Source organism: Hyperoodon ampullatus (genome assembly GCF_949752795.1).
Source record: "Hyperoodon ampullatus genome assembly, chromosome: 4".
NCBI classification, from domain to species: Eukaryota; Metazoa; Chordata; class Mammalia; order Artiodactyla; family Ziphiidae; genus Hyperoodon; species Hyperoodon ampullatus.
Window position 1 is genome coordinate 175,646,932 of NC_136917.1, and position 17,807 is coordinate 175,664,738.

Genomic DNA, 17,807 nt, shown 5'->3' on the forward strand with positions numbered 1-17,807 from the left:
TAGAGGAGGGGGTCTCTGGGAAAAGCCAACTGCGGGTCCTGGCCCGGCTGGTGGGGACCCGCTGGCCTCTTTCTGCCTCGGGTTCATCAAGGACAGGGAAGGGCTGGGGTGGGAGCCCAGGGCTGCTTTCGCCCTGCACCCCATCCCCTTGGCCTTGGCTGGACTCCTGGGCAGTGGGCAGGGGGTCTCGTGCGCTTGGCCCCCTCCACGTCGCCCAGACCCTGGGCGCTCTCCCTGATCTTGCCCTGCAGCCCCTGCCCTGCATCGGCCCCTACCCGCCTGCCTTCGGAGACTGCCCGGCCTCACCTCCTGCTTGGGCCCCCGCTTGCCTCTCCCCTCGATTCAGCTGAGCCCCCCGAGCACCCACCAAGCACCTGAACCTCCTGCAGCAGCCTCAGCTCAGCAGGTGCCCGTCACTCTGTGTCACTGCCGTATCTCCAGTCTCCGTGGTGACCCCACATAGCCCAGGGCTGGCACCAAGCCCTGGAGGTGGGCTGCCGTGGGTGGCTGAGCTCGCCCCCTCAACGGAGCTGGGCCTCCCCAGCTCACCGCTGCAGCCCTCCCTCTCTGTCTCCATCATCCATACCGCCTTTGACCCCAACTGAGAATATAATGGCTCGTCATCTTGTGATTTCATGTGTCTTGTTAATGTTTTTGTGACAACAATAATGATGATGCTATTGTGCATTCTGCAAAGTGACCGTTTGGGGATTACAGCCTTTCCAAAGGCATCGTGTTTATGTCCACGTGAGGCGGCAGCTCAGGGGTAGGCGTGCGACGCCGTGTGCAGATCCGCTCCTGGATGGGGCTGTGCGTGACACCTGCGTGCTCACTGGTGCAGCGGCTGCAAAGCGGGACTCCCCATACTCCACGGAGGGGTGCTGGCCAGGAGCGCAGCCAGGTGTGTTGGCAGAGACCACTGAGCCTCATTCTTTCTGGCAGAGGCTCTGGTTCTTGTTCCGTGCAGGTGTCACAAGGTCTGGAGAAGGCCCAGGGGGAGAACGAGGGTCCTGGGAAGGCGGGTGGCGTGAGGCTGGGGCTGCCTGGTGTCTGTCCTCACGGCCACCTTGTCACACAGCGCAAGGCAGAAACCTCACGCCTGTTCCACCCTGACCTGGGCTCGCTGGCGACTGTTTGCTTTAAATTCATTCTTGAGCTGTATTGAGATCTAGTTCACATGCCCCACAATTCACCCACGTGACGTGTACAACTCATGATTCTTAGTATTTTCATAGATGTGCACAACCATCGTTGGCAATTTCAGAACATCTTTGCCCTCCTCAGAGAGAAACTCCACTATGAACTGTCTTCCCACCACCCCCAGAGAGCCGCACGACCTGTGTTTGTTCTCCATGGATGGCCCTGTTTTGGACCTTTCATGTGAAGGGAATCACGTGACGTGCAGCCTTGTTTCTGGCTTCCTTCACTCAACGTAACGTGTCCAGGTTTCATCCGTGTTGTAGCATGTCAGTGCTTCATTCCTCTTCCTGCCTGAGGGCATTCTGTGGTGTGGATGGACCCCGTTTTGTTGGTCTGTTCATCTGCTGGTGGACACCTGGCTTGTTTCTTCTCTCAGGCGGCTGTGGATGTTCATGCACAAGCCTGTGGACAGGTTTCCAGTTCTCTTGGGTTCGCACCTGGGTCACGTGGGGCCTCTGTTTCGCGTCGAGAGGAACGACCCCACTGAGCCCCAGGTGTTCTCAATGTGGACGCCCGCCTCACAGCCTGCCGGCCGTGTGGGAGGCTCCACGCCCTTGCCGTCCTGGGACGTTTGGTTCTGGCTGTCCTGGTGGGTGTGACGTGGTGTCTCACATGGTTTTGGTTTGCATTTCCCTGATGAGTGACGATGTCAGCACCTTTTCGTGTGCTTCTTTTCCATTTGCATATCTTCCTTGGAGAAAAGTCTATTAAATCTTTGTCCTTTTTATCGTTGAGTTGTAAAGGTTCTTTACATATTGTGGTTGCAAGTTCTTTATCAGATATAGGATCTGCAAATATTTTTTTCCATCCTGTGGGTTGTCTTTTCACTTTCTTAATGGTGTCCTTTTAATTTTGATATTTCCAGTGTATCCATTTCATCTTTTGTTGATCGTGCTTTTGGTGGCATACCTCCAATTTCTCTGAGTCTTAATTTTTGGCTTTCTGCTCACGTGGCTGCAGCCACGGGGCAGGACACAGCCGGTCATCCTGGGAAGTCCCTCAAGCTTATCGGTGCCGGGAATTCTCGACTGCAAGAAACTCAACTCAGACTCTCTGAACCCCAAAGAGGGTCACAAACCAGAGCCACGGACGAGCAGAGGTGGGGCTTGCCTGGGCACGGGACAGGGGACTCAGCCACCGGGACACTCTGGGGCTTCTCTCTGCCCGAAGACTCTGGGCTCCCCCGGTGCGTGTAGACACGGCCACGGCAGCTCCAGCAGCCCCACTCACACCCAAAAACTGGGGAAGAAGCAAGGACGGTCCCACCAGCTCTGGCTGGGCAGGTCCCAAGAAAGGGCCTGTGTGCAGTGGCCGTTCAGCCTGCTGAATGTCTACTCCTGTGCTTGGCGGGGGGGGGTTGATGGCGGAAGGGGGCAGGGCAGGACTGACACGGACCACGGCCGTCACCTCACAGAGCCCCGGCTGAGTGTGGGTCCCAGCCAGGACAGAGGCAATGTGGTGCCCCGCGCGCCCTCTATGAAATCCTGAATCATCTTTGGCTCGTCCGGGCAGAAGTGCTGTTTGCAATGTCCTGTGTCCTCCGCTTGGTCCTGTTCTGGGTAGAGAGTGGCCCATGGCTTCCCAGCCTCACCCAGCAAGGCTGCCAGGTGGTCCACAGTGGGTACAAAAACAGGGTGTGGATTGAAGTTTCCAGAGAATGGCCGCTGTCCTCCCACCCCCCTTGCTACCGCAGTGCCCTCAGCTGGACAGGCGGATCGTTGACAGAAGAGCAGACAGCAGACCGGGCTCCAGGCCCCCTTTGCCCTCAGGCCCAGGTCCCAGCAGACCCGTCCCGGCGAGGCCCAGGCAGCAGCTAGCATGGGCTGGGCCCGGCCACGGGCTGTGCTTTGCTCGTGGCTCCTGCGACCTGGTCATTCGCCGTCTGGTGCCACCGTCACCTCAGCTGGTGACCCCCACCTGCTCCTCAGAAAGGCCCCCCGGGCTCCTGTTCCCACCTGTAAAAGCCACTCCGCCCGACTCCATGTGGTCCCTCCTGAGCCTCAGACCACACGTCTGCCGACTCCGGGGATGAGCACAGGCTCCCTTCTCACCTAGGGCCCTTGTCTGGGGGCGCTGACCTCAGAGATGCCGGAAGGGCCCTCCGGCCTGGGACACCGTGCTTCCCAACCGGGCAAGGCTGCGGCCGCGTCCCTACGGGGCACGCAGCGCCCTCCCCCTGCCGCAGGAGGGACACGAGCCCTGCTCTGCCTGCTCCCTGGGCTCAGGGTGGCATCTGGGTGCCTTGAGGGGCAGGAAAGGCCCTCAGTCCTCCTCAGCTCAGCTTCCTGGCCTGGCTGTCAGTGCCCACAGGCGCCTCCCACGCGGGTGGGTCCTGTGCGTGTCCCTCGTCGTCCACACAGGGCCAAGTGTGTCCTGAGTGTCCGGCAAGCCCCCAGGCTCAGGGGGGCTGGGAGGTGAGGGGAGCCCTTGCTCCCAGATTTCGGGGTGCACTCGCCGCTTGAGCTCAGGAAGGAGGGTCTGCAGTGCCGGCTTGGAAAATGAGGGCGTCCGTCCAGCTCTTGGGCTCAGCAGCCCAGACCGGGCACTTTGGCCTTTGGAGGCCCTTTTCTCCATAAAAAACACTGAAAATTCTATCTTCTAACTGTGCCCGCCCCTGTCCCGATGGCATTGCTTCCTCAGCCTCCCCACCAAAGGGCTGAGTCCTGGCCAGATCACTGACCAAGCCCACGGGGACCTGGGGGCCGAGGCTGCACCCACCGTCTGGGCCCCAGGCCACCAGGCCCTTCAGCGGAAGCTGGTTCAGGCTGCCTTCCATCCATCTTCGGGCTACCCGCGGAGCCCCACACCCCGTGCCGTCCCCCGGCCGGGCTCCCAGTCCTGCAGGCTGCCGCGGGCTCCCGGCCAAGCCTGGGCTCCCGAGAAAGGCCACCCGCCTGCTGACCTTGGCTCCGCCCAGCTGGAGGGCACGCATGCAAGGAAGGCAAGTCCTTCCCTGCTCACAATGATGGAGCGATCGCTGTAGTTCTCAGGAGGAACCTCCAGGTTAAGAATCTACAGCTGGCTCTTTGCTGATGCACACTTCGGATCTCAGGCTGAGCGCACACACATGGCAACAGCGCTGGGAGTCTGACCGGTGCCACCGCGCACAGCGGAATGGAACCCCTGCCACAGCCCCGACACCATCGCCGCGTAAAAGTGCCCCGCACCTAAAGAGGGACGCAGACAAGAAGCCCTGATAGCGGTCAAGGGGTGGAGCTCTGACCCAGAGCCAGCTCACGGATTCCGCCCCAGGCCCCAGAGAGAGCTCACATGCGCTGGCGCCAAGGGAGGGGCCGGATCCCTGGGGGACGGGGCACGGGCACCCCAGGCTGAACCCAGACCTCTCACGTCCACCCTCCACCGGACCCCCAGTCCCCCACCCTGCCGGCAATCCCCGCTCAAAGGTGGCCCTGGGACACCGTGGCTCCCAGCCCCTGGCGCCTGCTGGACCCTTCCCCTCTCTGACCATCCCTCCCAGGTGGGGCCAAGCCTAGCTGGGGTCCCTACAGGATGCGCCACCAGCTCCAGGGCCCAGCAGAGCCGCTGGCTTGCGCATTCTTGAGACTCAGGCCTGGAGCCGCTGTGACCATTCTCAGTGCAATGTGGCTGTGCCCTCTTTGTTACTCCGGTTGGCAGGGGTGTGCTTGGCCACCGTCCCTGTCCTGGACCTTCTCTGGGGCGGCCTCTCCTTGTCGCCCACTAGTTCGGTGGGCATCGTGTTTGCGTTGGTGCTTCCGCTATGATGTGACCCCTGCGGGGCTGCCGTCTGTTCTTCCCGCAAGTCTCAGACCAGCGTGGTCTGCGTGTGGCCCCCTCACGTGGCACTGACTGGTGTGGCCTCGCCACAGCCCGTCCGTGGGACGCCATCCACGTTCAGGGCGGACACTCTGCCTGGGCCCCCGTGCCTCCGAGGCCCCTTCCCCTCTGCTGAGCTCAGCCCCTCTGAGCGTCCTGGTCCCCCGAGGATGGGCGGTCTGGGCGGGGACGCTTGCAGTGTCCTGTCCTCTGCCGGTGGAGAACCGGGGCGGACCGGGAGCTGAGACCAGCTCAGGCTCCCTCAGAGGCAGCCTTGCCCGCGTCCTGAGCCCCCTTCCAGGCGTGGCGCCTTCGGGACAGTTCCACTGTTGGTAGAAATCAGTTCTCAGCACTTTCAAAGGGCAGGGCTGTGCCGAAGCCGCGTCTCTAGTCATAAATCTGTGTCTGCACGATCGCATCAGGACCCAGGCATGTCTCTAAGATGAGGAGACGTGTCTGGAGGTGGGGTGAGCCCGAGGGGGGATGCTCGGCCGCTGTCCTCCCCACGTCCCTCACCCAGCACATCCGCGGGCAGGTAACGGGGAGAGTTTCCATTGAGAAAAGCTGCAGGCAATGAGGAGGCCGGATCCAGACCACTTTCAGCTTGGCTGGGATATTTCCTGCTCTGAAAATGCGTCGTAGCCCTGGGGGCCCTGTGTTCCCAGGATGCCCTGCCCGTGGCCTCCGTTGACTGCTGGGAGGGGCTCGGTTGATGGGGGTGGGCCCGTGTGCACAGCGGCCCTACCCCAGCTCAGGATCTGGGACGTTCCTTCCCACCCGAGGCCCCCAAGGGGTCCCCACCTCCCACGCCGTGGGGCTCGGGGTCACATGCCTGCGTTCCTTTGGGGCTTCTTTCCCCATCGTGCCGAGTACAGAGGCCGGCGGAGGGGATGGTGAGTGGGGTTTCGTGGCTGCTGGGGTCCATCGTGAGGACGCCTCCCTCCCCCAGGGTGTTTAGTGGCCGATCTTGAAAACCTGCATCGACTTCTGGGGAGCACAGTTTGTGGGTCCTACACCTACCCCAAGCCTTCGCCTGGGTGCTGGGGGGAGGGGTGTCCGCCCTGGGACCCCCCGCCGGGACCCACGTCCATGGAGAGGGGCCCACACCCAGCTGGCGGAGGGCAGTGCTGGCCCAGACACCCCGCGCCCCGAGGGAGGCCCGAGCACAGACGTGCAGGAAGCTCACAAGAGCCTCGAGGGGCAGACGGGGGCCACGGAGCTCAACCTGGGAGGAAGCGCCCGCAGGCCAGGCTTCTGTTGGGCATCATCTTTGCTAAATGAAAATAATTTCCGTCTGACCATGTCAGTGAAGGCTTGGGTCTGTGTGCTGTGACGTGCTTAGCAGTCCCGTAAGGACCTCCAGGATAGGCCACCCCACAGGACGCAGGACGGAGGGCCTGGCCCCTTCCCGGGCAGAAACACTCGGTTGGGTGGCAGCTGCCAGCTGGCTGCGAGCTCGTGGGGGCCCCCGCTGTGCCGCAGCCAGCGGGACCTTCCTTCCTGCTTATCGTCCTGTGGCGGCTCCAGGTGCCTGGATCATTCATTTAGGGAATTCGGGCCGGACCAAGATCAGCAGAGCCCTTTCTCTGCCAATAAGCATCCTCGCCTGCTGGGTCCTGAAAGCGCCTCCAGCCCGAAGCAGAAGGCCCGGCGAGCGCGGCGAGTTCTCGGTCTCTGACCCTCAGACCTCCGATCTTCTCTGTTGTCACCACCGAGTGGGACTGACTCAAGTTATTGCAAATAGAGCCACACTGAATGCTTTCCTTAGAAAGGATGACACACATGTAACTACGAGAGAGAGGAGAGGACCACGTGGAGGCACGGTTCCCACCGCGGATGCCCAGTGCATTTGAATCAGCAGAGCTGGGCAGAGGTGGGTATTTCCATGCAAGCCAGGTGGCCGTGAAGTGGAGGGTGAAAGGTTTTCCAAAACGGGATGGCCGTCCCCCCAGGGAGCCAGGCAGGAGCAGGGGCCCAGAGCCACCCAGGGTCCTGGCAGTGCCCAAGGGCCAGCACGTTGGCAGCAACACCTGCAGTTTTTTGAGATCTGCCCGTGTGGATCAAAAAGCTTCATAATATTCACAGTATACATTATACACATTTATAAGAATTGGTTTTTTGTAAAAAGAAAAGTTCCTTACCTTTTCTTGTTATAAAAGTTCTGGCTGATCATTATAGATAATTTAGGAAATGTAGACATTAAATATGAAGAAGGAAATATAACTGTCCCCAATGCCACCTCCCTGAGATAACCACTTCATTATCCAGGGTTTTGTTTCTGCTCATTTTACCGAAAACTGTCTCATGGTCACTTTCTTGAACACCTGAATAGTCTTTAAAAGCACAATTTACATTTCTACCGGATGCTCCATGGCACAACCATAGCACGTGTATCACTGGTTCCCTCCTGTCATGATTACAGGTGACACCATCACACCTGGCCTCTGTCACAAATCATTGTCTCTGTTCTAACTGTCCCCTGAACTGCCTGGCAGAGGTATGGAACCGCTCTTACTTGTGATGTCTAGAGGTACATTCCTTTTCAAAAGCCCTCACCAGTTTACACTTCCATCGGCAACCAATAGGCAAGCCCATCACATTCCAAAACCATGATAAACTGGAAAATGAAGTTTTATTTTTGCTTCAATATTTCTTTCTTTGGCTGTGATCAAGGTTGGCCTTTGTATTAATGTCTACCGTTACATTTCTATTGCTATTATGGTATTATTTTTATTGATGGGTAAGAGCTTTTTGTATATGAAGGATATGTTTGCCCCATCATTTTGTTGCAAACATTCACCCAGTTTGCTCTTAGACTTGTTTTTTTGTTTGTTTGTTTGTTTGTTTTTTAACATCTTTATTGGAATCGAACTGCTTTACAATGGTGTGTTAGTTTCTGCTTTATAACAAAGAGAATCAGCTATACATATACGTATATCCCCCGTCTCCTCCCTCTTGCATCTCCCTCCCACCCTCCGTATCCCACCCCTCTAGGTGGTCGCAAAGCACCGAGCTGATCTCCCTGTGCTATGCAGCTGCTTCCCACTAGCTATCTGTTTTACATTTGGTAGTGTATATATGTCCATGCCACTCTCTCACTTCGTCCCAGCTTACCCTTCCCCCTCCCTGTGTCCTCAAGTCCATTCTCTACGTCTGTGTCTTTATTCCTGTCCTGCCCCTAGGTTCTTCAGAACCTTTTTTTTTTTTTTTTTTTTTTTTAGATTCCATATATATGTGTTAGCATACGGTATTTGTTTTTCTCTTTCTGACTTACTTCACTCTGTGTGACAGATGCTAGGTCCATCCACCTCACTACAAATAACTCAATTTCCTTTCTTTTTATGGCTGAGTAAGATTCCATTGTACATATGTGCCACATTAGACTTGGTTTTGTATTTTTTTTCTGATTTACAGAAGTTTAACATTTCTATGTCGTAAAAAAAAAACAAACCTACATTTTCTCTTCTTATTTAATTGAACAGTGTTTATCCTTGGAGAGTCCTTGCCCATTGGAGCAGGCTGCTTTACAGTTGGTGTGGACGGTGGCCACCCAGTGGAGTCCCCAAGCCCGTTGTCCACCACTGGAGTGCACCTGGAGGTCCAGCAGGGCTGACCAGGCCGTCGGCCGCTCCTCTCCCCCGAACTGGCAGCCTCGGCAGGATGGGAGAGCAGTGGGGTCGCCCTTTCAGGCTCACCTGCTTCTAGAAACCGACTCATAGCACCAGGGGCCCGGCCGAGTATGTGCTGCAGGGCAAGGGCGAGCCCGGGGCTGGGGTGCCTGAGTGACAGGCGTTGTGTCGTCCTGAACGTGTGCCCACAGCTCCAGCCAGCAGGAGCGCCATGGGGCCGGGCTGTCCTGAGGAAAAGAGCGTCTTCTGCAGTCCCGGCGGTAGAGCTGGCTCAGAGGGGACCCGTGACTTGAGCTCAGGACGTCCGGCCAGAGAGGGAGACCCTGGTGGGAGGAGCCCCGGGACCCCCGGCTCCCAAAAGGCCCCCATCAGAGGAGACATAGAAGCGAGGGTCTTCCGCACACTCCTCAGTCACCACCTCTCTCCTCCGTGGGCCCAGGCCCACCCCCGGTTTCCCTGAAGGAAGGAAGCCCTGCTGCCTGCCCGGACGTCTGCCTGATGTCTTTGGCCAGCTACCGAGGGGCCCAGGTCACGTGACTCTGGGGGGAAGCTCCCCAGGCCAGTCCTGAGGAGTGGGGACGCATGCTTTTTCTCCCTGAGGGCTGTGGGGTTGTGGCCGAGCAGGATGCAGCCTGGCCAGGTGGCCACAGCCCTGCTTGTCTGAGTCGCCCTTCCCAGCTCTGGGGGTCCAGTCAGCCCGCGCCCTTGGAGCCGCTGGCAGGAGGTGGGTGGCCTCGGCTCAGGCTGCCTCTCGATGGGGCCGGACCAGCTGCCCCGGTGAAAGGGGTGCCACATGCAGCCTCCCGTCAGCCTGCTCCAGGGGCCTCCTCACGGCCCTTTAGTCAGGATGCCACCTGCTCCCGTGCCGTCAAGTTGGTTTCCCGGGCCCCAGGCCCGCCTGCTGGCCAGTGCCTTGCGTGCACTCAATAAGCCACATAGGGGCCCACATCGCCTTTCTTCAGGCGACTGGCTGGGGGGGGCGGGTCCTTCAGGGCCCCATGCGGAGGCCCTCACCGTGTCCCCCCCGAAGGTCCGGGTGAGCTTGGGACAGGAAGGCAGAAGGGGATTGTGGGGCGGGTCCTCCTCCCTCCTCCCCCCAGGTGCTCACATGCATACACGTATGTGCACACACCTGTACAAACACACAGACACGTTCACACGCGTGCTCACAAACACGCACATACACGCACGTGGGAACAGGCGTCCTCGGTGTTTTCCAGGGCCCCCCACCCTCTGCACTTAGTCCCCGATTCCTGGGCCACACGCTTGGTTTAATGCTCTGCTGTCGCTGTCTTGACCCCTTAGTGGGATCCTGGCTCTAGTTCCCGCAGGGACCTCGGCCACTTGCCCCGCCAGCCCCGTCTCTCCTCCAGGCCGGCAGCAGAGGCAGGGCCAGCGCGACTGCAAGCCTCCAAAACTTGGAATCAACCAAGAAACTGAAACGGGTTTGAAGCTGTCACCACCTCTTTCCAGTTGCTTCCTGCTTGCACAAGATTGTTAGGAAATAACCACAAATTCCATCTTTCTGGCTAACTCCGGGGGCTGAACTCTGACCTCCGCCCCCTGCCCACCCAGTGCTTGCCCTGCAGGTGAGTTCCTGCCCGTACAGCCAGGATGCAGGCGAGGAGGTGGGCCCGGTGCTGGGTCAGCTGTTAACAGGGGATCATCTCCTTCATCTGCACAGCAGGGGCCTTGAGCCCAAAGCCAGGATTCTCTCCCCAGGGTGGGGGTGGGGACCCTGGCGCCAGACAAGGGTGCCCTTGGCCACCAGTCCTAGGACCCGTCAGAGCAGGGCTGGGAGGGCGACGGGTAGCCTGCGACCGGCAGCTGGCGGCTACTGGGGAAGCTGGGGGCCTCGGGGGGACGAGACTCAGTCCCCTCTGTCCAGTCCGTCCTCAGCACCTCGGAGCCCCAGCCAGCCCCCGGGAACTTAGAATTACGTGGCCCCCGAGGGCGGGCCCTGTCACGCTCAGGGCACACAGTAGGGCCTATGAGCCGTGCTGCACCGTTGAGCCGGACTGACCTCTGCTGTCCTGGGTTTCCCGGGGTCCTAGACATCCCAAGCTGGGACGCACCGTAAACACTGAGTCCCTCCTGCCCGAGGGCCGCTGTCTGCCGGGTCACCTGGCTCGATGCCCTCAGGCAAGCACAGGCGGGCCTTCCCTCCCAGTGTCCCCAGGCCCCTCGGGGCGCTTTCCCCTTGCTGCCAGGGGGCCCCCGCCTCCAAGTCTCTCTCTGCTCCCCAAGTCCCCCCTTCCGGCCTCGAGGAGGCCTCAGAAGAGCCCGCACGTTCTGTGGGGCTGAGCACAGGCGCAAGGGCCCCTCCCGGCCGCGCTTCCCTCTGCCTCAGCCGGCCTCTCATCCCGGGCCTCGGCGTGGAGCCCAGTCTTTCCGACGGGACCTCCGTCAAGGGCTCCCCACGGGGGGGCACCCCGGGCTGCTGGGCTTCTCTGCTCCCCTAGGAAGGGGGCTCAGTCCTCACGTGGTGACCCCCGACTGAATGGGTCAGGGTCACGCCCGCAGACGTGGGAAACGGAGTGATAACTGCGTGCTACTGAGAACAGTGGGTGGGCGGGGAGGGGGGAGGATGAGAGACCATCCCTGCGCTGGGCGTCCACGCAGCTCAGCCCCGTAAATCACCCAGGGAGCTGGGAAGCAGCTCGACCCGCCCCCCCCACCTTCAGGGCCAACCCGGGGCCAGGCCCCTCCTGTCGGCCCCCTACTCGGGGGAAGCCGGGTGCACATCTGAGCGCTGAGACGCGGGTCAGGGAGCAGGGGCGGGAGACAGAGTGGAGAGACCCCGGGCCAGGCCCCGAGCTGGAGGCGGCCAGGAGCCTGGGGGGCTGCGGGAGGCCCCTGAGTGGGGGGCGCCGGGCACGACCTGCTCTCCGTTCGGCGGTCAGAAGGGTCGACACAGAGCCTTCTCTCTCCTGCCTCCTCTGCTGCCCCCGCCCCTGGCCACGGTAAGCAAGTCCCCACTGCGGAAGCCACGCGAGCGGCCGGAGGCCGGGCAGGGCCTGGGGCTGGCTGGGCGGACACTGAGGCCGGGCCCCGGGCCCCACGCACCCCCCGAGCCCCGTGACACCCAGCCACCCAGTGGCCAGAGGGAGTCGGGGAAGCCCCTGCCGCAGGGGGGTCGGCCGTCTGGGTGTCTGGTGTCCTGCTGGGGAGTTGGGTGATCGTGGGGGGCAGGCCTGGCCAGGAAGGGGCGGGGGTACAGGGCCGTGACTCAGCACAGGGAGAGACCCCAGTGACCAGGAGCACGGGGACATCCGGAATGTTCCGGGGCTCCCATTGCCTGGCGGTCACAGAGGGTCTCTTGTCTCCCCAGTGCAGCTTGGCCAGGGTAGGGCATGGGGGGCACCTAGGGCGAGGCCTCCAGTCTCCCGAGCGCCACCCTGAGTGGTGTCTACATACAGGAGGTGGGAGAACGTGCAGCCCCGGGACGGCCCAGGGCAGGGGATTCTCGTGCGGCTGCAACCCCTGTTCTGAGGCCGCTGTGCACCTGCTCTCTCCTCAGCCGGGTGGGGTCAAGGGCCCACCTCTCTCATCCTGTGTCTGGGGCATCGGCCTCCGGTGAGCCCCCCAGATTCCCAGGAGTCTGAGCCAGTGGTCGGTGGGGGCCCCATACACTGTTTCTCAAGGCCCCGGGGTGCCTGCCTGTGTGTAGCCAAGCAAGTGGGAGGGAGGCTCCGGGGTCAGGGCTCTGAGTGGCCCCGTGATGCTGGGCAGTCCCTCTGCCTTGTCATCCCTGTAATGGGGATAATCATGGCCTCTCCAAAGATGACAAAGATGGGTGGTGAGGATAAGGCAAGGCAGCCGTCAGCAGGCAGGACGCTGGGTTTGTCTGGCACCCAAGACGTCTGCCTACCTGTGCGGGGCCTGGCGTGGGTGCGGCTCTCCCCCTGGGGGAGATGGAGCCCCGGGTGTCACCCTCGTCCCGGCGGGGCTGTGTCTGGGGGCCGTCCTCCCCCAGGCAGCCAGAGGGGCCCCCGAGTCCCCCAGCTTTAAGCCGCCTTCTCCCTCCAAGGTTGAGCCGGCGCCCTCACTCACCCACCTTTGCTTTTTCAGCATCACTGCACGGTTCCTGTTCTGAGTTTGCCAAGGGCACACAGCAGGTAAAGGCTTTGCTTTGAAGGGATGGCTCTGACCCCTTTGAGGCTCAGAAACCTGCCCAGATGGGCCGGGCCTATTTCGGGCGGTGTCCTCCATGGCATCCACGGCACCCGGCTGAGGAGCATCCCCCAGGCAACCACATGTGACCACAGGGAGGAGAGGGAAATGTCTGGGGGGACGACACTCTCAGAGGGTCCCAGCCCAACTCTTGTTCCCCCAAATCTCCCCTCGCATCCACCCAAGTCGACAGAAACTTCTCACACCTGTGGTGGCCCGTGTGCTCCGCCTGCGGTGCCCACGCGCCGTCCAGCCCTCCTCACAGCCCGTGGCAGCTTGTGGCCCCGGCCTCCTGGGCCCTGTCCCGGGCGGGGCAGCCGCCTTCTCCCATGTCCCTGCTGCTGCCGCCCAGCCCTCCAGGCGTAGGGACTCCTTAACCAGTGGGGTGGCAAGGCCGCCTCCCAGCTCAGAACCCACAAGACCTCCCCGCGCCCCTCTGACCGGACGCCCCTCTGCCTCAGCAACAGCAGCCTCATTGCCTGTAGGACACGCGCCAGCACGGTCCCACCTCGGCGCCTCTGCACGTGTGGCCCCGGAGCTGGGGTGCTTCTGCCACACCTCTGCGGCCCCTCCTCACCTCCTCCACGTGGCTGGCTCGTCCTCGGTCCCCAGGAAGCCCCCCTCCTTGTGTGTTTGCTTACTGCCTGAACACACCTTCCGGCCACTCTAAGTTCCATGGAGCCTGGGAATCTGAGTGTTTACACAACTGCCCAGACAGGACAGGTGCTCAGAGATCATTTGCTGGATGAGTGAACGAGTGAATGTGTGAGTGAAAAGAGCCAGCGAACCTTTCAGGGCAAATCCCCTGCACTTGCATTCACAGGTGAAGTCCAGAGAGTCCTTCCCCCTGCAGGTGGATATAGAATCTTGGAGAGGCTGTGTGTCTTAATCCCTTCAGGCCGCTCTAACAGAAACCTACAGGCTGGGGGGTCTTATTTCTCACGGTCCTGTAGGCTGGAGGCCCGAGACCGGGTGCCAGGGGGGTCGGGTTCCGGTGAGGCCTCTCGCGTGCAGACGCCGCCTTCTCGCCGTGGCCTCGCGGGCAGAGAACAGAGCGGAGGCTCCCTCGCGACCCCGCAAGGACACTGACCCCCGAGGAGGCCCCACTCTCACGGGCTCACCTCCCCCGAGTCACCTCCAGACACCTTCATGGAGGGGTTAGGGCTTCAGTGTATGAACCCGGCAGGACACGGCACCCCATTCATATCACGTGGTCAATAGAAACTTCATGAATTGAGCATCCTAAATGCCCAGGGGGTTGGGGGGAAATACTCTGGTCCAAGGGGGCCCCCGAGGATCTTCCAAGTCCAGCTTAGAAGGGGAGGCATTCCCACGCGACTCCACAGGGGGAACCTGGACGTATCGGGTTGATTCAGGTTGGGGCAGGGAGCTGTCCTGGGCAGTTTGCAAGTGGATGTCCGCCTTGGATGGGGGAGGCGTGTGGGAACCACGTCTGACGGATCCCCTGAAATGTTCTCTCGGGAACCTCGAGGGTGTGGTCCGAGCTGCTACCCCTGTGCTTGTTTCTCCGTCTGGGGTGACGGAACGGGGTCCGCAGGAGTGGATGGCTCCAAGTGCCTCCTCCGGACACCAGGACAGCTGGAAGTGCTGAAGGCCCAAGGCCCTTGGCGTGTGCAGGGGAAAGGTTGGTCTTTTCCGGCCTGGGCCTGAGGTTGGTGGGGTGGGGTGTCCCTTGTGCTGTGTTCTGTTCTCTGAGGTCATCAGAATCCCCCAGGTTCAAGGGGACAGGGCAGGCTGCCCCCTTGGTGTGCAGAGGGTCGCAGGGTCCCAGATGTGCAGTCAACCCCCCTTGAGGACACCCTCCGCTGAGGTGCTGCCTGTCTGTGGTCAGTCCCCCTGGAGAAAGTAGAACCTCGCAGGTCGAGGGCCGGCCTCCCCGTGAGCCCCTCAGACCTTCACCGGAGCCTCCCTCCTCGGGGACCCAGGAAAACTTTGTTCTGGGCTCTCACCGCCTGGGGGCTGGTTTCTGGGAAGCACCGGGCAAGTGCTGCCCAGAAGAATTTGCAGAAAGAGGCGGAAAAGAGAGACAGGATGACCCCGGCCTGTGTGGCCAGTCGGCCTGAAGAGGAGGCCGCGGGAAGTGTCCCCTCCTCCTTGAAAGTGGCAGGGGAGCAAAGTGACCCCCAGCTGAGTCCACTGCAGGCCACCCGGCTCCTCGACAGAGTCCTCGGGGCCCCCAGGCCTCTGGGAGAGGGCCTCTCAGCCGCTCTGAGGAGTTCCCAGGGCATGGCCATGGGGGTCCCACTGAGGGGCCCAAGCCTCCCTAGTTCAAGGCTTCCTGACGCTTCAGACCCGCTGGGTCCGCCCCGGGGCCACTGCGGTCACGGTCATGGCAGCTGTCCAGACTGGGACCTGCTGCCCCGAATGAGGCTCACAGAGTTCGGTTCTGGTGGTCCCGTCAGTGTCCCTGCGGGCGCCGCAAACTCAACTCAGCCCCATGTTCACGGTGGCCTGGAAGGACCCAGGCTGGGCCGGACGCTCCATCCACCTCTCAGAAGCTGGCGTCCACGGCCCAGCACTGGCCTCTGACAACTCTTAATGCCTGGGCCATGTTGCATTGAGTGCCGAGCCCAGGGGGTTCTGTTGATCTCGGTGATGAGGCCTCGAGTCTTGGGCGGGCACTGGACACACGTGACAGAGAAGGAAGGGGCCTCGGGGCTTGGCGACCCCTTCTCCCAGCAGGCGGGCTCGTCCGGGGGGATGTTTGAGCCGGAACGTGGTGGCCTCGTCAGGCCCAGGATTCCGCGGAGAAGCAGGGGCGCCGCCCACAGGACCTCCTCCTACAGACACACCTGGGGGCGCACACGTGTGCACACGTGCACGTGTGAGTCCTCATCGCGGCCCTGCTTTTAATAGATGAAATGGCCTCAGGACATATTTTTGCCAGAATCCTGTTTGTACAAACATCATTCTGTCTGCATTTGCGTGGGGAACCTCTGGAAAGACACCCCTTAAATTGTTAGCAGAAGTTACTTCTATTGGGGGTGGGAGACTTTTGTTTCAGTTCTGGACTTTTTCTCTTTTACAATAAACACATTTCTTTAATAGATGGGGGAAAACCTTCAAACCGTACAAGTGTAAGGAGACCTGAAGTGTGGCAGTGTGGTCCCCTCTTGCCCGGGAGCATTCGTTCCAGGGACTGTGCGGGGGGTAGAGGTGGGCAAGGATCCCTCTGCAGGACGGTCTTGCTCGGAGGACTGACTGGTTAGCTGGTTAGCCAGCGCTCAGGCAGTTGCCTTTGGTTCTAAGGTAACTGACTAGCTCTGCAGCTCCAGGCAGGGCAGCCTCCACTAGGGAGGGCCAAGGGGCAGGGGGAATTCCAGAAAGAGAGGCCAAGGAGATGCTTTGAGAGCTTTGTTTTCTTTAGACCAGTGCATGGGACCCGAGTTTGCGTGGCCTGGGTGGGTACAGTTATATTCATTTGGCTTTAAAGGTATAACAAGAATAAGCACCAAGCTCCTCCGCCGATGTCCAGGGTGAAAGCTGATGCAGAGGGCCGTGATGGTTAGGCCGGTGTCTCACCAGCACCAGGCAGACGTCGAGCCCAGCGGCTGGACTCTGGGTGCCACCCTCCGTTCCGGCGACCGCACCCCGAGCGCTGGGCTGGTTCTCTGACCATCAGGGGCTGGACCCTGGACCCCCAGCCCCCGTGCTGCCTCCACAGCCTGGAGTGGAACGGGGGCTCTGCAGGAACAGCCCACGGGCAGACCTTTCTCTTTCCAGGTGGTTCTGTAAATCAGCCACACAAGTCATGCTGGAAAAAGTGGGTGTTCTTCCTTCAGCGAAGAGAAAGAGAAACAGAGCTTCTCTCTGGCTTTAAAGACACCAATGGCCCCGACCCAAGAAAAGCTGAAGGGGAAGAAAAGATATTATTCTTTCGTTCCTTTACCCCAAACTCCCCTCAGCTGCGCACGTGCTGAGAGGGCAACAGGCACGTGGTGTGGAGGGGAGACCAGGGGCCTGAGCAGAGGACAGGGACCCCCAAGCCAGGGGCCAACCTGTGGACAAGGCCGTCCCAGCTGTCCCCTCTGCCTGTCACTCTTCCCTCCCCGCTGGAGACCCGGCCCCTCCCCTGCAGCCACACCACACCCCCCAGCGCACCCTTCACCCCGGGAAGTGTCGTTGGTGCGACCTCTGTCCCTCCTGCAGGAGAGCAGGGGCAGCAGCCGACAGGGCTCGAGGGGCAGGAGGCCGGGGGGACCCAGGGCTGGCTCAGCGCCGGCCCCCACCCGTACACACACACACACACACACACACACACACACAGGTGTACGCACAGCACACATGCCCGTGGTGCCCGTGTAGACACACACAAGTACGCGTGCACACACAGCTGTGCACAACATCACCAAGCCTTCCAGGCCTTAAGAACAGAGGGAGCCGCTACACGTCCCCTCCCCAGACACCCACGTCTGCCATCTGACCCTTTGCACGTCAGAGCCAAAGGTCACCGCCTCCCCCTGAATTTCAAAAGCAAGAGTGAACTCCTAACAGTTGGGAACAGACGTGCTCCCCGACAGCTCAGGCCCAGGTGGCTGGGGGCCAACCACCTGTGGCCTGGCTTCTCCTCAACAGCCAGACCAGGACGCGGAGGGGACACCCAGCTGGTGGGCCCAGCACGGAGGCCCCGGAGACCACTCCAGGTGGGCTTCTGCACACCGAGCTCTGGACGGAGTGGTCATGCCCAGGGCAGGGTTTCCTTTGCTGGGTTGCACTGTTGGCCTAAAGCAGGTGCAATACCCAGACGCACGTCAGGGAGGCTCCGCTGTGACCGCCCTGGGTGCAGAGGGGGAGGTCCCCACCCCACGCCCAGCCCTGCTGGGGAGGCCTTGGCACCCCAGGCTCCCTGCCTCCCCCACTAGCCCTGGAGCTTGCTCTGAGACCAGGCCTGAGAAGAGAAATGATCCCGGGGCCTGGGGTCCGAAGGGGTGGTCCCTGGGTGAGTCCCGGGCCGTCTCAGGATGATAACGCACTCCCCCAGGCCGGGAA